Source organism: Rattus norvegicus, chromosome 17 (genome assembly GCF_036323735.1).
Source record: "Rattus norvegicus strain BN/NHsdMcwi chromosome 17, GRCr8, whole genome shotgun sequence".
In the NCBI taxonomy this organism is placed as follows: Eukaryota; Metazoa; Chordata; class Mammalia; order Rodentia; family Muridae; genus Rattus; species Rattus norvegicus.
The window spans coordinates 55,693,525-55,714,965 of NC_086035.1; the positions used below are offsets into that span (position 1 = coordinate 55,693,525).

General features: G+C 39.7%; 1 protein-coding gene and 1 pseudogene across 8 annotated transcripts in view; both read left to right on the forward strand.

Moving 5' to 3' along the window:
• Positions 1–21,441, forward strand: part of Hecw1 (HECT, C2 and WW domain containing E3 ubiquitin protein ligase 1) — a 413,125-nt gene that overhangs the window by 326,621 nt on the left and 65,063 nt on the right. The window lies entirely within an intron of this gene.
• LOC134482721 (Y-box-binding protein 1-like) lies at positions 8–7,320 on the forward strand (annotated as a pseudogene).

Here is a 21,441-nt window from a genome sequence, read left to right on the forward strand (position 1 = left end):
TAAGGTCTCCAATGTTTACTTTTTCCTATTTAAATTTTATTGTCTTTTTGAGTCAAAAGTAAGAAATGTTTCTTTAGGAAAACTGCCTTTGGAGCACTTAGCCAGGAATAGATGGATCCCAGGAGCCAAGATCCTAAGTTAACACCCATAGAAGCAAGAATACTACTTGTGTTTTGGCTTAGTCCCTAGGAAATCTGGTTGGTTAATACTGTTGTTCTTCTTATGGGATTGAAAACCCCTTCAGCTCCTTCAGTCCTTTCTCTAACTCCACCATTGGGGTCCCTGTCCTCAGTCTGATGGTTAGCTGCAAGCATCTAACAGATGGTTAATCTGTATCAGTAAGGCTGTGGTAGAGCCTCTCAGGAGACATCCATATCAGGCTTCTGTCAGCAAGCACTTCTTGGCATCAGCAATAGTGCCTGGGTTTGGTGGCTGCATATGAGATGGGCCAGGTGGCCTTTCCTTCAGTCTCCGTCCTACTCTTTGTCCCTGTATTTCTACCTGTAACAAGAGTACACATGGGGGGGGGGGGCTCCAGTCACATATGTAGCAGAGGATGGCATTGTCTGGCATCAATAGGAGGAGAAGCCCTTGGTCCTATGAAGGCTTCCCCAGTGTTGGGGAATGCCAGAGTGTTGAGGAGAGACTGGGTGGTTGGGAGGGGGAGCATCCTCATAGAAGCAGACTGAGGGGGAATGGGAGAGAGGGGAGCGGGAAAGGGGATAACATTTGAAATGTGAATACATAAACTATTCAATAAAAGAAATCAGAAAAAAAAAGAATACTAATCGGAGAGTGGACCCCTGAGAGCCCCACCGCAGCCGCCAGCCTAATCACCATCACACCAAACACAGCCCTCGCCGCCAGCCCCAGTCACCATCACCGCAACCATGAGCAGCAGGCCTAGACTGACTGCTAACGCTGCTATGCCACCGACGCCCAGTCTTACGTGGGTAGTGGCAGCCCAGGCGGCCTTCCGCAGGAGGCGCCCGCCAGCAGGGACAAGAAGGTCATCACAGTGAAGGTTTTAGGAACAGTAAAATGGTTCAATGTAAGGAACGGATACTGATTCATCAACAGGAATTATACCAAAGAAGACGTATTTGTACAACAAACTGCCATAAAGAAGAATAACCCCAGGAAGTACCTTTGTCGTGTAGGAGATGGAGAGACTGGAGTTTGGTGTTGAAGGAGAAAAGGGTGCGGACGCAGCAAATGATACAGGCCCTGGTGGGGTTGAGTTCAAGGCAGTAAATACGCAGCAGTATATGGTAATCATTATAGATAATATCCACATCGTAGGGGTCCTCCACACAATTACCAGCAAAATTACCAGAATAGTGAGAGTGGGGAAAAGAACGGGGGATCGAAAAGCGCTCCTGAAGGCCAGGCCCAACAAGCCAGCCCCATCGCAGACAAAGGTTCCCACCTTATTACATGCGGAGACCCTATGCACGTCGACCACAGTATTCCAACCCCACTGTGCAAGAAGTGATGGAGGGTGATGATAACCAGGGTGCAGGAGAGCAAGGTAGACCAGTAAGACAGAATATGTATCGGGGTTACAGACCACGATTCCACAGGGGCCCTCCTCGCCGAAGACAGCCTAGAGAGGTTGGCAATGAAGGGGACAAAGAAAATCAAGGAAATGAGACCCAAGGTCAGCAGCCACCTCAGGGTCGGTATCTTATCGTTACAACTTCAATTACCAACACAGACGCTCAGAGAACCCTAAACCGCAAGGTGGCAAAGAGACAAAGGCAGCCAATCCACCAGCTGAGAATCCGTCTGCTCCCGAGGCTGAGCAGGGCGGGACTGAGTAAATGCCAGCTCACCATCTCTACCATCATCTGGTTTGGTCTTCCAACAAGAAATGAATAAGACATTCCAGCAATAAGAAATGAACAAAGATTGGAGCTGAGGACCTTAAGTGCTTACTTTTTGCCTGTTGACCGGATCCACTAGAACTGTCTGCATTACCTATGCAGCAGGGGTTTTATTATTTTTACCTAAAGACGTCTCTTTTTGGTGATGACAAACGTGTTTTTAAGAGAAAAAAAAGGCCCAGTTTTTCTCAATGCACCTTTAACGGTTTTTAAATTGTTTCATATCTGGTCAACTTGAGATTTTTTTAAGATCTTCATTTTTAATTTGTAATAAAGTTTGCAACTTGATTTTTTTCAAAAAAAGTCAACAAACTGCAAGCACCTGTTAATACAGGTCTTAAATAGTAATAAAAAAATATTAATCATTACAGAGAATGAAAGAAATTACAGAGAACAAAAGACGTAGATATTATAACTGTCAATTGATATAAGATAGAATAATGCCTACTTAAAATACTCTGAGAAGACATAGATCATAAATATTGATAATTTTACAGAAACCACACATGTGCCAACGGATGCATCTCAGAGGTATTCATGGTTTTAAAATGCTCTTACCTTGAACCAGTATGCCTTTAGCATTGGATTTATATCTTAACATAACGTAAACTTCCTGAGTCAGGTGACTTCCAAGCATTCATCTGATCTGAAAATTCGGTGTTGTTTTTATTGACTTCTAACAAGGAATTATATTACCTATTATGAATGTGTGTATGAAAATCAGGGTCTGTCAGTTCTGTGTGGCTTTGTGGGCTCAGAACCTACTGTTGTTGATGGCTCCAGAAATCTACATAGAGCTCTTAGTCGCAGAGAGCTACATCATGCTAGACCTGACCTGAATATCTCATTGATCTCATTGATCCTCTTTGGGTTCTAGAGATGGCTAACACCACTCCTTTTAGAAGCAGCTCATTTATACTATTCTTAAATCAATCTATTGAGAATTCTTACATGTATTTGTTATTTTTCACACCGTTGTGACAAAATACCAGGTAAAACAAATTTAGAGCGAAAGGTAGTCTACTCCTTGTCAACTTAATAACCAAATCTGATTTTTTAAAAATTTCTTTTTTACACTCCAGATTTCATTACCCTCCTGATCCACCCTCCAACTGTTCCACATCCTATACCTCCTCCCCACACCCCTGTCTCCACGAGGATGTCCCCACCCAAACCAACCCCACAAGACCTCTGAACTCTCTGGGGCCTCCAGTCTCTTGAGGGGTAGGTGCATCTTCTCTGTCTGAACCCAGATCCAGGAGTCCTCTGCTGTGTATGAGTTGGGGGCCTCATATCAGCTGGTGTATGCTCCCTGGTTGGTGATCCAATGTCTGAAAAATCTCAGGCGTCTAGATTAATTGAGACTGCTGTTCCTCCTACAGGATCACCTTCCTCCTCAGCGTCCTCCAGATTTTCCCTAATTCAACCAGAGGGGTCAGCAGCTTCTCTTCATTGGTTGGGTGCACATATCTGTATCTGACTCTTTCAGCTGCTTTTTGGGCCTTTCAAAGGGCAGTCATGGTAGGTCCCTTTTTGTGAGCCCCCCATAGCCTCCCATGGTGTCAGGTCTTGGGGCCTCCCCTTGAGCTGGATCCCACTTTGGGCCTGTCGATGAACTTTTTTCCCTCAGGCTCTTCTCCATTTCCATCCCTGCAGTTCTTTCAGACTGGAAGAATTAGGGGTCAGAGTTTTGACTGTGGGCTAGCAACCCCATCCCTCACTTAATGCCCTGTCTTTCTGCTGGAGGTGGGCTCTACAAATTCCCTCTCCTCACTGTAGGGCTTTTCATTTAGGGTCCCCCCTCTTTGAGTCCTGGGAGTCTCTCACCTCTAAGATCTCTGGTACATTCTGGAGGGTCCTCTCAACCTCCTTCCTCCTGAGGTCACCTGTTTCCATTCTTTCTGCTGGCCCTCAAGGCTTCAGTCCTTTTCTCCCACCCAATACCAGATCATGTTCCCCTCTCCCAACCACCCCTGGTCCTCATTCCCTCCCAAGTCCTCCCTCTGTCCCCCCTTGTGGTTGCTTTCTTTTCTGTCCCAAGTGGGACTGAGGTGTCCTCACTTGGGCCCTTCAGTTGATCTTTTTGAGTTCTGTGTACTGTCTCTTGGGTATTCTGTACTTAGTTTTTTGGGGGTTGTTTCTGTTTTTGTTTCTTAGCTAATATCCACTTATTAGTGAGAACATACCATGCATGTCCTATTGGGTCTGAGTTAACTCACTCAGGATGATATTTTCTAGTCCATCTATTTGCCTGCAAAACTGGGTATGTCCTCATTCTGTTTTTTTATTATTGGATTTTTAAATTTATGTTCAAATATTATTCCCTTTCCCAGTTTCCCAGACATAAGCCCCATCCCCCCCTCCCTTCTTTTATGAGGGTTTTCCCCCACCCCAACCACCCCCCTTCCTCCACTGACATTCCCCTACACTGGGGGGTCCAGCCTTGACAGGACCAAGGACTTCTCCTCACATTGGTGCCCAACAAGGCCATCCTCTGCTACATATGCAACTGGAGCCATGGGTCTGTCCATGTTTACTCCTTGGTTGGTGGTTTAGTCCGTGGGAGCTCTGGTTGGTTGGTATGAAGATGTCCTCATTTTTAATAACTGAGTAGTATTCCATTGTGTAAATGAACCACATTATCTGTATCCATTCTTCTGTTGTGGGACATCTGGGTTGTTTCTGCTTCTGGCTATCACAAATAAGGCCACTATAAGCATAGTGGAGCATGTGCCCCTGTGACATGGTGGGACTCTTTTGGGTATATTCTCAAGAGAGGCATTGCTGAGTCTTCATGTAGATCTATTTCCAGTTTTCTAAGGAACCTTCAGTTTGATTTCCAGAGTGGTTGTACCAGTTTGCAATCTCACCAGAAATGGAGAATTGTTTCTTTTTCTCACAACCTCAACAACATGTGTTGTCACCTGAGGTCTTGATCTTGGCCATTCTGATTGGTGTAAGGTGGAATCTCAGGGTCGTTTTGATTTGCATTTCTCTGATCACCACAGACTTTGAACATTGCTTAAGGTGCTTCTCAGCCATTCAAGATTCCACTGTTGTAAGTTCTCAGTTTGGATTGGGTTGTTTAGTTTTTTGGTGGTTAGCTTCTTGAGGTTTTTTTTTATATATATATATTTTGGCTATTAGCCTTCTATCAAATGTGGGGTTAGAAAGATTTTTTTCCAAATATGGAGGTTGCCAGTTTTTCTCATTGACTAGATCCTTTGCCTTACATGAGTACAAGCTGCATGCCTAGATTGGGCAGATCCACCACAATACTGCCAGTGTACCACTGTACTCTAGTCCCCAACTGTGAGATCCCTTAGAACTTGCAGTTTCTCTAGACCACGTGCTTCAGCTCCATCTTTCTTCCACCTCCTCTTCCTTTCTTCTCTCTCTCCCCCTCCCCAACTCTTCAGCTCCACCTTCCCTTCCCCTGCCCAATCACCAGCACTTGTCTTTATTTTACAAGTTAAAATGGAGAGAAAGTTCTCATGAAGTCACCTGAATATGTGCTTCTCTTTTCGTCCTAGGCAGTCCCTCTTGGGAAAGCATAATTAGCATCAAATACAAACAGCATCAGAGCAACCCACATTTTCCTTTTTTTGTCCAGTTAAAAGGCTTTTTCCCCCAGATATAAATTGAGTACCACTATTACATTCTATAAAGTATAAGATACACTTAACACCCAGTCCACCAATAAAGCACTCTGTCATCTCTCCTAACTTGGAAGACTTATAATTCTACACCTGACTTATGTACTGGTTTAGATTGTATGTCATCTTAAGTCTATATCATCTTTCTCAACTCTAAACAGCTTGGGTTTCAACCAGTCTTCAACTCTGTCAGAAAGCCAAGAACAACTAATATTACCTGAAAATATGAGAAACACAAAACATGGCTCCCAAAACTTAGCCAACTTATAGAGACCACTGGTCACCTGGACAGTCCTTCATTCCTCAAAACATTGATGCATCAGTCTTCAGCCTTTTGGCCCAGGATCATCTGACAGACCTTTGTAATGTACAGCTTTGAAGGGCTGATTACCATGTATTGGCAGAAATTATCAGTTGACTATTCTGCATAGTCTGTCTTTTTTCTGGACAGTATTTTGTCTGTAGATGAATTGAGGCAATTCTTGCCCAGTGGCTGTCTCACCACAGTTGGAGCAACTCCACTGATGCTCAATTTCTTCTTAGAATCCAAGAAGGGATGCTGTCAGGAGCAGTCAAATTATCTTTAATAAAGAAATGTCCATAAACATCATATTCGGTGGACTTCTGATGTGTTTGAGGACTATCTATGCAAAGCATTTCTGAACTGTTAAGCCTTGACTACTCTCAGCCATTTCTAGTTGAAATGTCTCAAAAACACCCTTTTAATTACCCAGAACCTTGACTTTGCTCTCTGGCCCTTATACTTTCATTGCTTAATCATCTAAAAACACTTTATAATCGCAGTTATAGGACTGGGTCTAAGTGTTGTATTCTTCAATGTGTTGTATAGGCACAATGCCTATATGCGAGTAACAAAATTAATCTCAATTTTATATCAATAAAAATTCATACCAATGAAAACCTTAAATTTGTATCAAATAAATTCTGTATCGATGTAAGAGACTACAACTTCAACCTTGTATCAATTACAAAGATTTCTACCAATATAAGATACATCTATGTAATATTTTGTTTAAGAGTAAATTTGCGGGGTTGGGGATTTAGCTCAGTGGTAGACCGCTTGCCTAGCAAGCGCAAGGCCCTGGGTTCGGTCCCCAGCTCCAGAAAAAAAAAGAGTAAATTTGCTAACCTATCCCTACCTGTGTATTTCTTTAACTTCTATAATATACTATATCCCCTATTTCTCTTCCACCCCTTCCCTTTTACATAAGAAAGAAGGATTGATAAGAGGAAAGGGAAGGTAGAAATCCCTGAATTTATTCAACCTAAAGAAAGAGATAGCCATAAAGGTACAAGAAGGTTATAGAACACCAAAAAAAAAAAAAAAAAAAAAGAAAGAAAAAGAAAAGAAAAGAAAAGAAAAAAGAAAAAGAAAGAAAAAGAAAGAAAGAAAGAAATCTTCTCATAACGTAATAATCAAAACATTAAGCACATAGAACAAAGAAAGAATATTAAGAGCTGCAAGGGAAAAGAGCCAAGTAACATACAAAGGCCGACCTATCAGAATTACATCAGGTGAATCAACAGAGACTATGAAAGCCAGAAGAGCCTGATCAGACGTCATGCAGAGTCTAAGAGAATACTTTAAATTTTTAATACAGTTTATTTACAATTTTTCATAAAATACATTTTTGTTTTGTTTGCTCTTTTGTATTTTTCTAGTTTTTTATTGAAAATGAATTTTTTCATACAAAATAATCAGATTAAGGTTTTCCCTTTACCAACTCCTCCAAGATCATACCTTTCCTCCCATGCAAATCCACACCCTTTTTGTTTCTCATTAGAAAACAAACATTTAAAGACAATAACATAAGATAAAACAAGAGCAAACAAAAACATGAAAAAGGCAAAACAGAAAAAAGAGAACCAAAGAGAAAGCTTAAAAAAACATATAAATGTAGAGACACACACATTCATACACACAAAACTGTAAAAACACAAAACTAAAAGCCATCATATGTATGCAAAGGACCTAAAAGTTTTTTTAAAAGGAGGAAGGAATGAGAAAGAGAGTGGGGGGAGAAAATAGTATCACAAAACGTTATGAAAACCTCCCAAGATGCCGTTAGGTTGATTTTGTGTTGGCCACCTACTTCTGGGGGTGGGGCCAGCCCTTAAGAGGGGTTTGTACTTTCAGTGAGACATTATTGGAGAGAACTAACTTTTTATCTGTAAACTATTGAAGATAGCTTCTGTGTTAGGGATATGGACTTGTGTCTACTTTTCTTAATACTAAGACCACATTTGGTGCAGACCCATGCAGGCCCTGTACATGCTGTCACAATCACCACAATCTCTGAGTTTGTATGTGCCCTGACCCTACTGTGTTTAGAAGGCCATATTTCATTGTATTTCACTGGTGTTCTTATAATCTTTCCATGCCTGCTTTCTCAGAGTTGCCTCAGCCCAATGGAGGGATTTGTTTCAAAGTCTCTCACACTCTGAACACAGCTTTGATGCTCTGTACTTGTTCCCATCTACTAAAGGAAAAACCAATTCTGATGATAGCTGAACCAGCCACTGATCTACAAGTATAGAAGGATGTTTTTCAAAGTAATGCTATGGCTTGTTCAATCGCCAAACAACCCAGGCTATAGCCAAGGCTATTGGTTGCTGTCCACAAACTGAAAGGAAGGCCTTATTGCTGAAGACAGCACCTACACAATTCATTGAACATGGAGAAGTCAAACTGGTGCTACCTAAAGCCTTTACCTGAACTGTTCATGATACTGGAAAGTATTCTGCATGCTGCCAAAGAATAAAGCTAAGCACTAACCCAGCTACAAAGTCTAACTAACGTACAGTGATGATCTGCCTGCATCTTGCACTAGTGCCATAGTGACACAAAGTTTGTGGACATAACCAACCATTATCTAATTGGATTTAAGGCCCACTCCATGGTACAGATCCCTAAGTGACACTGCTCCAGTGACCATAAAATATATTTTGATCATGTCAGATATGGGTTCTATCACATAGAGTGGGCCTTAAATCCAACCAAAAAGTTGATAATAGCTGGGTGATACTGATGATTACTTTTCTCCTCTGGCATCATGCAAAGTCAGGTTCAGCACCATGGATACTAGTCAGTAGGGGTGAAGCTTCTAGTCGGGCACTGACCAAATTTCATAAGTAGTGTCTTCAACTATAGGTTCTTACCTTATCATCATCTTGTGGAGGGTAACTAAGAACCTTGACAATATTCTGTGATGTTTGTCAGAAGATATAGGGCACATTTAGACAATGACTCACCAGGATATAACTTATTTCTAACACTGGACATTTTACTTAATGGCATAAGATTCTACCTGGGGCATTTTGTCCCCTATTATATAGTGACTCCATATAAGCTACCTGTAGATATGTTTAGAAAGCTTCCACAGTAGTAGGTTTCAATATGGCTTTTCAAAAGGCCTTAATGTTAGTTGTCCCTCTCCATATCCCATCCTTTATTTTGTCCTCCCTTAATCCTTCCTTTTAATCCTCCTAATCTAGTCTTCCCTTTACCTCTTTATAACACTATATTCTATTTTCCTTTCCTTGAAAGGTTCCCATTTATAGCCTGGCAGCTTCCTAGCAATTCACAGAAAAAACTGAGGTGTTACTGTTTAACTTTTAATCCCCCCCCAAAAAAAAAAACTTCTTAAAGTGGAATGGCCAAACCAAATTGTTTAATACAGCACAATACTGACCTTGTCATTGCTTATAAAAAAATTAAGAAATATAGGAGACCCATGATAAGAGCAAAATATGTGTAATGCTACTGCCTAGTTTTTGGTTTTGGTTTTGTTTTAAGGAAAACTTAAAATGTAACATCTAAGAAGCTCAATGTTTTCTACATTGACGTTTCAGATTGCTGGGTGTGCGTCAAATGTAAAAGTGTTCACCCACAGAAATTAAGGCCTCTTTCTCACTGACTTCAGCCTCTTTGGTTATTTCAACCTGAAAATTCCACAAAGTGAGACTGAATGTATTGAATATAAGTAAAGTATTTAGACCCCTGATGAACTGAGAAACCAAATTATCAAATATATACAGTATGGGGGCTGGGGATTTAGCTCAGTGGTAGAGCGCTTACCTAGGAAGCGCAAGGCCCTGGGTTCGGTCCCCAGCTCCAAAAAAAAGAACAAGTATATATATATATATATATATATACATATATATATACATATATATATATGTATATATATATGTATATATATACACAGTATGGCTATATGTCTTCCCTTTAAAATAATCCAACATGTTCTAGCAACAAGCCACACTTATTATTTTTTTAATTACCCTGTCTGCAAATGTGAGACAGCAACATTTTCCCTGACTTTTCTCCTGTTGAGCCTGAGCTCAGAAGCAGGGTCTACACTGATAGGTGCATATGAGAGGGTATGGCATGAGCTCTTGTGTCATGGTCTAGGCTATACTTTTGCTTCCACTCCTCTGCAACTGTGGCATGTACGTCACTGTATCCAAACAGCATCTTTCTCGTGACAGGGTTTGCAGACATAGCTATGGTCACTGCTGTAAGCTGTAGACTGTAGGAAAAGCTTATCTATTCCTCATCTCATGAAGATCTAGCTGCTGTTTTCAAATATGCACTCTGTTTTAGTGTTTAAATTCTTTTGTCACCTTGTTTTGCACAAAGGGCCTTTCATAACCTCCATTACAGAGAAGACTAACATTCTAGGGAATGTTACTACTCCCATTCTTATCTTAAGGAGAAATCACAGAATTCAGAGTGGGAGGTTTCTGTCTCAAAACTGCACCATATTGGCTAGGTTTACATTTTCTGATGAGTTGAACCATAAGCCCATCCATTTCATGGGTGGCTTCTTCTGAAAATTTTTCTTCTAGAAACTTTCTTGAAATATTGATGTCAAAATCTGTTTCTGACATTAGGTGATTTCTGTTCTTTGTCAATGAGTCTTCATTTGTCTTGTTATTTATTTCATGTAAAATACAGTGAAGATGAATATTAAATTCACAATCTCCAGCTGATCGCGTATTGAGTTCAATTATGTCATATACCAATTGTCTTTGACACCCTGGCTATTTACTGTGTTGATGATCATTTCCCCCATCCAAAAAGGTATTTAAGTAATTCATACACAGAGCACTACAAGATGGAAACTTCATATTTGATACACGAGACTCTGAATTATCTCTGACAGCCATAAGTAATTTATTTGTGCTATTGATCAACATCATGTAATGATGCCACCTACGTTCTCTCTCACTTTATATGACTTCTATTCTAAAAATCTACTAAGCTTGCCCATGGAAACAGACTATGCTCCAGAGAGCCCAGACTCTTCCTCCCTTTCACTGAACTCATGACAACTCCAGACTCTTTCCAATCTTTGCTTGAGTTATTACTCTGTCTTTTAATTAATTTGATGAAATGTTTGTAAATCTTGCTGGTTTCTCAAAAAGCTAACTCTTTATTTCATAGATTCTGTGTGTGTGTGTGTGTGTGTATGTGTGTGTGTGTGTGTGTTTCATTAATTTATTTCTTCTATTTGAGTATTGTTCCTTTTTTAGACATTTTAAGTTTGTTTTTATTAATATGAAATCTCACCTTAATATAGATACTTAGTGCTATGGTCTTGCCTCTTAGAACTGCTTTGTTTCATAGGTTTGAGTGTGTTATGTCTATATTTTCATTCAACTCTAAAAAGCTTTTTATTTCCTTCTCAATTTCTGTCTTGATCCAGTTTTGACTTGGTAATTGGTGGGTCAGCCTCCATGAGTTTATACACTTTCTGCTGTTTCTATTGTCATTGGTATACAGCTTTAATAGATGGTGGTCAAGTATGATGCAGAGAATTATATCAATTGTCCTATGCCTGCTGACACTTGCTTTGTGTCCTAATATATAGTCAATTTTGCAGAAAGTTCTCTTGGCTTTTGAGAAGAAACTATATTCTTTTGTGTTTGGGTGGACTGTTCTGTAGCTGTCTCGTAGGTCCATTTGGTTTATGACATTATTTAACTCAACACATTCTCTATTTAGTTTTTGTCAGAATAAGCTGTCTATTGGCAAGAGTTGGGCATTGAAGTTACTATTACTGTGTTATGGTCAATCTTATGATTCAAGCTAAAGTAGTGCTTGCTTTATGAAGTTGTTTGGCATATAAGTATTTATTATGAAATGTTTTTCTTTTTCTGGTTATTGTGTTTTATAATTTTGATGGGTATAGTGATCTAGACTAACATATGTGATCTTCTAGAACTAACAGAGCACCCATTCAGGCCCTTCTGGCTTTAAAAGTCTCTATTGAAAGGTCAGATGGTATTCTAATGAGTCTATCTTTATATGTGACTTGGTCTTTTTCCCTTGAAGCTTTTAATACACTTTCTTTGTTCTGTATATTTAGTGTTTGATTATTATGTGTCATGGGAAGTTTCTTTTCTGGTCCTGTCTACTTGTTCCCTGTATGCCTCTTTTCTCCCAATAGGCGTCTCTTTCTTTAGATTAGGAAAATAATCTTCTCTGATTTTGTTAAAAGTATTTTTGTGCCTTTGACCTAATGTTTTTCCCCTTACTGTATGCCTATTACATCATAGGTTTGATCTTTTCATGATGCCCAAGATTTTCTGGGTGTTTTGAGCTTGGACTTTTTTAGATTTAACATTTCCTTTAATGGAGCTATCCATTGTTTCTATGTTGTCATCAAAACCTGAATTCTGTCTTCCATGTCTTTAACGCTGTTCCTGAAGCTTACCACTGAGTTGTCTGTTCGGTTTTTTTTCATTTCAAACTTTATTTCAACCTGGCAAGTCTCAGCTTTCCCAGACATGTGGCGTTTTTTGCCTCTCAAGTCTCATGAGCCCCTTCTTAATGGAGGGAATGTCTCAATTTGCAAGGAACTGTCATCCACCAGCATGTTGGTCTGATGTGTGGTTACAAGACTAGTACCTCAGGTATGACCAGAATGAGTAAATCCACAAGGAAATCCAGGAAGGAACGTCTAGGGAGCACAGAACACAGGGTGTGCTCTGTGAGAATGCAAGGATGTCATAATTAATCTTTCTGAGTCTGACTTATTTGCCTTTTTTTTCTGGAACATGGGTTATGTGTTAGTCATTAGAGCAAGGGCAAATGATCAGTGGCTACGTTGCTGAAGAAAATGACACACACACACACACACACACACACACACACACACACCCTAACAATTATTAATTGCCAATAGGTCCTCAAGAATGCAGTGGGGCCTCCCAATCTCCTCTCCTATCCTTGAGGAAATGATGACAGGCCCAATCTTGTGCAGGTTTTCTGTAGATAAAACCACAGTTATGGTTAGTTTGAGTACAAGCGACACCATAGAAAAAGAATTCCTATGCCATAGGAAAAAGACATCTTCTGGCTTCACACCTCCTATTCTCTTTCTCTCTGTCACCTCTTCTAAGATTGGAGGGGGATTATAAAACTGCCTCTTTTAGGGGCCAGCACTCCACTGTGCCTTTTCTAAGCACTTTGGCCAATTATGAGTTTCTGTATCCACTGCTACTGGGCAATCAGAAGCTTCTCTGACGAAAGCTGGGAGCAGCACTGATCTGTACACTTCTAGTTATTTGAGGGCCTTCCATATTGATGCCACAGCAGCCACAGCGGTTCACTTCCCACCAGCAATGTGTGACGTTCCTCTCCTCCCACGTCCTTGCAAGCATTTGTTATCATTTCTTTACTTGAAATGTACATCCACATTTACTGGGTCCCTTGCAGAAGTCCAAAACAACACGTACTTATATTTCCCTGACAGGTAGGGACACAGACCACCTTTTGAAACGTTCCATTTTCAGAAATAATTATGCATTTCATAATTGATTTGGATGATTTAATGTTCTGGTGTATATATTTTGAATTTTAATGAAATTTGGATGTTAATACCCATGTTGGAAATATAGTGGGGAGAAGTTTTCTTCTCATTCTGTAAGATGTCTCATTATTCATATAATTGTTTTCTGTGTAGAAGCTTTTACTTTATTTTATTTTTTACAATCCAGCCATTGTCCCACCTCCCAGTCCCCCTCCCACAGTTCCTCTCCCATTCTTCCTCCCCATGTCTCCAAGAGGATGCCCCCCGTAAGGAAATTGGAGAGATCCTATAGTAGCAATTTAACAGCACACCTGAAAGTCCTAGAACAAAAAGAAGCAAATACACCCAAAGTAGATGGCAGGAAATAGTCAAACCCAGGGCTGAAATCAACCAAGTGGAAACAAAGAGAATGATACAAACAAACAACGAAACCAAAAGCTGGTTCTTTGAAAAAATCAACACCAGAGGTAAACCCTTAGCCAAACTCACTAAAGGACACAGAGACAGCATCCAACTTAACAAAATCAGAAATGAAAAGGGAGACATAGCAACAGAAGCTGGGGAAATTAAAAAATCATCAGATCCTGCTCCAAAACCCTTTACTCAACAAAACTGGAAAACCTAGATGGATGACTTTCTAGACAGACACCACGCATCAGAGTTAAATCAAGAGCAGGTAAACTAAACAAACCGGTCATTAAAAACCTCCCAACCAAGAAAAGTCCAGGGCTTTGGTGTAGAAGCTTTTTAATTTAATGCAATTCCATTTGGGAGTTCTTTGGATTATTTCCTGTACTATCTGAATCCTTTCCAAAAAGTCTGTAACTGTACCTATATCTTGAGATGTTTTATTGCCTCCTAGTTTTACAATTTCCATTCCTATATTAAGGCATTTGAAGCGTTCTGAAGTGTTCCGTATTCAGGGTGAGGGATGTGCATCCTGGCATGATTCATATGGAAATACGCACGTTTTGGAGATACTCAAGAGATACTTTCTTATCTCTAGTGTGTACTTTTATTTTTATTTTAATAAGTCAAGTTGGACACTCATACCTGTGTGGGTTTGTTCCTTGACCCCCTGTTCCACAGTCTACAGCTCTGTTCTGTGCCAGTTCCTTGCTACTCTTATTACTATAGCTCTGTAGTGTAGTCTGAGATCACGTTGGATGGTGCCTCCAAAATGCCTCATTCTTCTTAGTGTATCAAGGGTATTTATTCTTCCACAGCATTTTGGGATTTTTTTTGTTCTATTTCCATGAAGAAAGTTCAAATCCTGATGGGAATTGCATTCGGTCTTTAATTCTTTTTTGGTAAAAATGTCCGTTTCACAATAATAATTCTTCCCATCCATTAGCACGCGGAATTATTTTTCCATATGTCTTTATTAATGTCTTCTTGTCTGTATTTCTACATTCCTATTGTGTAGGTCTTTCACCTCTTTTGCTAGCTTATTTATATATTTTTAAAATTTTTGAAGAGATCATAAGTGAACTTTTCCCTAATTGCTCTGTCTGTGAGCTTGTTGATAGTATATAGGAAAAACTTCTAAATTGTATGTTGTGATCATTTATCTACTTTGTTAAAGGTGTTTATCAAGATGAATAGTTTTCTGATGAATTCATTGGGACTTTTAAGTACAGGGTCATGTGAGCTGGAGATGGATGACTGTACTTCTTCCATGCCTGTAGCTTTCACCTTTCAGCCTATTACGCCCTGTATTAGAGGCAATGGTTTGCATGTATTCTAGTCAGTGGTTTCCATGTGTTGAGCCAATCTTGAATCCCAGAATTTGGGAGAATTTTATTCATTGGAGAAATTTAGTTATGGTTTTCTTTTTTGCCTTGTTTGGTTATTATAAGAATACACTAATTCTAGATCTGTACAGTAAGTTTGGTAATGGCTGAACCTATATAGAAGAACAATTTGAAGAGCACTGTTGTTGAAATCATTGGTAGAGTTTGTAGTAAATCCATCTGAATCGGGACTGTTTTTCAATGAGAGGCTTTATTGCTACCTCAGTCCTGTTGTCTGTTCGTGATCTGTTTAACATGTCCATGTATTCTTGATTTAATTTCAGCAAGCCAAAATGCATTTCTTTTATTTTCCTAGTGCTTTTTCTTAAGTTCTCAAAATATCTCAATTTTTCCTTTATTTAATCATAACTTATAATAACCTCTCCTTTTTCATTTTTAATTTTATCAATGGGTCTTCTCTTTGTTTAGTTTGGCTATGAAGCGGTCAATCTCATTTCAGTAATCAGCTCTTCATTTAACTCGGGCTGTGTAGTGTTCTTTAGGCTCCACATTACTGTTCCCTGGTCTGCTTTGCTCTGAGGTTTAATTGATGATTTTTAGTTTAAATGACTTACTCAAAACGGAAGTGGGGATATTGAAATTATCTATTATTGCATCAGAACTTGTCTGACTTTAATGTCCATCAGTGTTTGTTTTACAACACTGACAGACCTAACGTGAAATATATATGTGATCATTGTATTTTCTTGATAAATTGATCCCTCTATTTAAATTTAGTTGCCTTCTTTTTAAGATTTGTTTGATTTTTAATTGAGTATATATGGGTGTCTGTGTGGCATATGCACATATATGAATGAAGATACCCAGAGTCCAGGAAATGGTGTTGGATTCCATGGAGCTTCAGTAACAGGCAGTTATCACTACCTGACACGAGTGCTGGAAACTGAATTCAGGTAATGTGCCAGAATAGTGTGTGCACTGAACCACCTCTCCAGGCCATAGCCTTCTATATCTAAGTAATTTTGATTAGCTATACATTATCCAACTGTGAATTCTGTGAACTGAAATAAAGACCTGCCTGGCAATATATAGTGGTACAATAGTGGCATAAATGATAGATACCAACTGCTGTAGGATTAGACTTAAGACCCACTCCATAAAATGTAATCCATACCTGATACCATTATCAGAGACAAGAATTAAAAGTCTTCTATAACAAATATCAGAAGAGTTGGGACAGATGGGTTTTGTTGTTGTTGGTCATTGTTTTTGTTTTTTGGGGTTTTTTGTTTTTTGTTTTTTGGATATTTTTTATTTACATTTCAAACGTTATTCCCTTTCCCAGTTTCCTGTACATAAGCCCCCACCCCATACCCCTCCCCATTCCTCTATAAGGGTTTTCCCCCCTCCGAAAACATCCCCATCCCAACTCCCCATCCTGACATTCCCTTAAACTGGTGGGGTCAAGTCTAGGCAGGAACCAAGGCTTCTCTTCCCATTTGTGCATAACAAGGCCATCCTCTGCTACATATGCAGCTGGAGCCATGGGTCTATCCATGTATAGTCTTTGAGTAGTGGTTTAGTTGCTACATATGCAGCTGGAGCCATGGGTCTATCCATGTATAGTCTTTGAGTAGTGGTTTAGTTGCTACATATGCAGCTGGAGCCATGGGTCTATCCATGTATAGTCTTTGAGTAGTGGTTTAGTTGCTACATATGCAGCTGGAGCCATGGGTCTATCCATGTATAGTCTTTGAGTAGTGGTTTAGTCCCTGGGAGCTCAGATTGCTTGGTATTGTTATTCTTATGGGGTTGCAAGCTCCTTCAGCTCTTTCAATCCTTTCTCTAATTCCTCCAACAGGGACCAGGTTTCAGTTCAATAGTTTGCTGCTGGCATTTGCCTCTGTATTTCTCATGCTCTGGCTGAGCCTCTCAGGAAACAGCTATATCAGGCTACTGTCAGCAGGCACTTCTTGGCTTCATCAATTTTGTCTAGTTTTGGTGGCTGTATATATATGGGCTAGATCCCGAGGTGGGGAAGGCTCTGAATGGCCATTCCTTCAGTCTCTGCTCCAAACTTTATCTCCATATCTCCTCCTATGAATATTTTTCTCCCCCTTTTAAGAAGGAATGAAGCATATGCCCTTTGGTTATCCTTCTTCTTGAACTTCATGTGGTCTATGGATTGTATCTTGGGAAATTCAAGCTTTGGACCTAATATCCACTTATCAATTAGTGCATACCATGTATGTGGGTTGGTTTTTTGTGGGGGTTTTTTGGGGGGGCTTGGGTTACCTCACTCAGGATGATATTTTCTAGTTCCATCCATTTGCCTATGAATTTCATGAAGTCATTGTTTTTAATAGCTGAGTAGTACTCCATGGTGTAGATGTACCACATTTTCTGTATCCATTCCTCTGCTGAAGGGCATCCAGGTTCTTTCCAGCTTCTGGCTATTATAAATAAGGCTGCTATGAACATAGTGGAGCATGTGCCTTGGTGTATGTTGGAGCATCTTTTGGGTGTATGCCCAGGAGTAATATAGCTGGAACCTCAGGTAGTGCAATGTCCAACTTTCTGAGGAACCTCCATTCTCATTTCCAGAGTGGATATACCAGCTTGTAATCCCACCAACAATGGAGAAGTATTCCTCTTTCTCCACATCCTCTCCAGCATCAGTTGTCACTTGAGTTTTGATCTTAGCCATTCTGACTGGTGTGAGGTAGAATCTCAGGGTTATTTTTGATTTGCATTTCCCTGATGACTAAGGATGTTGAACATTTCTTTAGGTGCTTCTCAGCTATTCAATATTCCTCACCTGAGAATTCTTTGTTTAGCTCTGTACCCCATTTTTAATATGGTTATTTGGTTCTCTGGAGTCTAACTTCTTGAGTTCTTTGTATATATTGGATAGTAGCCCTCTATCAAATGTAGATAAAGATGTAGGTAAAGATTTTTCCCAATCTGTTGGTTGCCATTTTGTACCATTGACAGTGCCCTTTGCCTTACAGAAGCCTTGCAGATTTATGAGGTCCATTTGTCGATTCTTGATCTTAGAGCATAAACTATTGGTGTTCTGTTCAGGAAATTTACCCCAGTGCCCATGTGTTCAAGGCTCTTCCCCACTTTTTCTTCTATTAGTTTGAGCACATCTGGTTGTATTGGAGGTTCTTGATCCACTTGGACTTAAACTTTGTACAGGGCAATAAGAATGGGTCGATTTGCATTCTTCTACATGCTGACCTCCAGTTGAACCAGAACCATTTGTTGAAAATGCTATCTTTTTCCCACTGGATGGTTTTAGCTCCTTTGATAAAGGTAAGTGACCATAGGTGTGTAGTTCATCTGGGTCTTCACTTCTATTCCATTGATCTACCTGCCAGTCTCTGTACCAATACCATACAGTTTTTATCACCATTGTTCTGTAATACAGCTTAGGGTCAGAAATGGTGATTCCTCCAGAAGTTCTTTTATTCTTGAGGATAGTTTTCACTATGCTGGGTTTTTTGTTACTCCAAATGAATCTGCAAATTGAACTTTGTAACTCTATGAAGAATTAATTTGGAATTTTGATGGGGATTGCATTAAATCCGTAGTTTGCTTTTGGCAACATGACCATTTTTACTATATTAATCCTGCCAATTCATGAACATGGGAGATCCTTCCATCTTCTGAAATCTTCTTCAGTTTCTTTCTTCAGAGACTTGAAGTTCTTATCATACAGATCTTTCACTTGTTTGGTTAGAGTCACACCAAAGTATTTATGTTATTTGGGACTATTATGAAGGGTGTCATTTCCCTAATTTCTTTCTCATCCTGTTCATCCATGGAGTAGAGGAAGGCTACTGATTTGTTTGTATTAATTTTGTACCCAGCCACATTGCTGAAGTTATTTATCAGGCTTAATAGTTCTCTGGTAGAACTTTTAGGGTCACTTAAGTGTACTATCATGTCATCTGCATAGTGATATTTTGACTTCTTCCTTTCCAATTTGTATCCCATTGACCTCCATTTGCTTTCTGATTGGTCTACCTTGGACTTCAAATACTATATTGAATAAGTAGGGAGAGTGTGGGCATCCTTGTTAGTCCCTGACTTTAGTTTGATTGTTTCAAATTTCTCTCCATTTAGTTTGATGTTGGCTACTGGTTTACTGTATATAACCTTTACTGTGTTGAAGTATAGGCCTTGAATTCCTGATCTTTCTAAGACATTTACATGAAGGGATGTTGAAATTTTTTCAAATGCTTTCTAAGCATCTAATGAGATGAACATGTGGTTTTTATCTTTGAGTTTGTTTATGGAGTAGATTACATTGGTGGATTTCATTATACTGAACCATCCCTGCATCCCTGAATAAAGCCTTCTTGATGATGTTGGATGATCATTTTGATGTGTTCTTGGGTTTGATTTGCAAGAACCTTATTGAGTAATTTTATGTTGATATTCATAAGGGAAATTGGTCTGAAGTTCTCTTTCTTTGTTGGGTCTTTGTGTGGCTTAGGTATAGGCATAATTATGGCTTCATAGAAGGAATTGGGTAGCGCTCCTTCTGTTTCTATTTTGTGGAAGAGTTTGGATAATATTGGTACAAGGTCTTCTATGAAGATCTGATAGAATTCTGCACTAAACCCGTCTGGACCTGGGCTCTTTTTGGTTGGGAGACCTTTAATGACTGCTTCTATTTCCTTAGGAGTTATGGGGTTGTTTAAATGCTTTATCTGTTCCTGATTTAACTACGGTACCTGGTATCTGTCTAGGAAATTGTCCATTTCTTCCAGATTTTCAAGTTTTGTTGAATATAGGCTTTTACAGTAAGATCTGATGATTTTTTGAATTTCCTCTGAATCTGTAGTTATGTCTCCCTTTTCATTTCTGATTTTGTTAATTTGGATACACTCTCTGTGTCCTCTCGTTAGTCTGGCTAAGGGTTTATCTATCTTGTTGATTTTCTCAAAGAACCAACTTTTGGTTCTGTTGATTCTTTCTATGGTCCTTTTTGTTTCTACTTGGTTGATTTCAGCTCTGAGTTTGATTATTTCCTGCCTTCTACTCCTCCTGGGTGTATTTGCTTCTTTTTGTTCTAGAGCTTTTAGGTGTGCTGTCAAGCTGCTGACATATGCTCTTTCCTGTTTCTTTCTGCAGGCACTCAGCGCTATGAGTTTTCCTCTTAGCACAGCTTTCATTGTGTCCCGTAAGTTTGGGCATGTTGTACCTTCATTTTCATTAAATTCAAGAAGTCTTTAATTTCTTTCTTTATTTCTTCCGTGGCCAGGTTATCATTGAGTAGAGCATTGTTCAATTTCCCCGTATATGTGGGCATTCTTCCGTTATTGTTATTGAAGACCAGTTTTAGGCCATGGTGGTCCGATAGCACGCATGGGATTATTTCTCTTTCTGTACCTGTTGAGGCCCGTTTTTTGACCAATTATATGGTCAATTTTGGAGAAAGTACCATGAGGAGCTGAGAAGAAGGTATATGCTTTTGCTTTAGGATAGAATGTTCTATAAATATTTGTTAAGTTCATTTGGCTCATGAGTTTTCTTAGTCTGTCTACGTCTCTGTTTAATTTCTTTTTTTTTAGTCTTTTTTTTTCTTTTTTTTTAATTTATTTAATACTTAATAATAATTCTTTGGTTTCCGGGCAAACATTCCCCTCCCCCCTCCCCTTCCTTATGGGTGTTCCCCTCCCAACCCTCCCCCCATTGCCGCCCTCCCCCCAACAGTCTAGTTCACTGGGGGTTCAGTCTTAGCAGGACCAGGGCTTCCCCATCCACTGGTGCTCTTACTAGGATATTCATTGCTACCTATGAGGTCAGAGCCCAGGGTCAATCCATGCATAGTCTTTAGGTAGTGGCATAGTCCCTGGAAGCTATGTTGGTTGGCATTGTTCTACATATGGGGTCTCGAGCCCCTTCAAGCTCTTCCAGTTCTTTCTCTGATTCCTTCAACGGGGGACCTATTCTCAGTTCAGTGGTTTGCTGCTGGCATTCCCCTCTGTATTTGCTGTATTCTGGCTGTGTCTCTCAGGAGAGATCTACATCCGGCTCCTGTCGGTCTGCACTTCTTTGCTTCATCCATCTTGTCTAATTGGGTGGCTGTATATGTATGGGCCACATGTGGGGCAGGCTCTGAATGGGAGTTCCTTCAGTCTCTGTTTTAATCTTTGCCTCTCTCTTCCCTGCAAAGGTTTTCTTGTTCCCCTTTTAGAGAAGGACTGAAGCATTCACATTTTGATCATCCGTCTTGAGTTTCATTTGTTCTAGGGATCTAGGGTAATTCAAGCATTTGGGCTAATAGCCA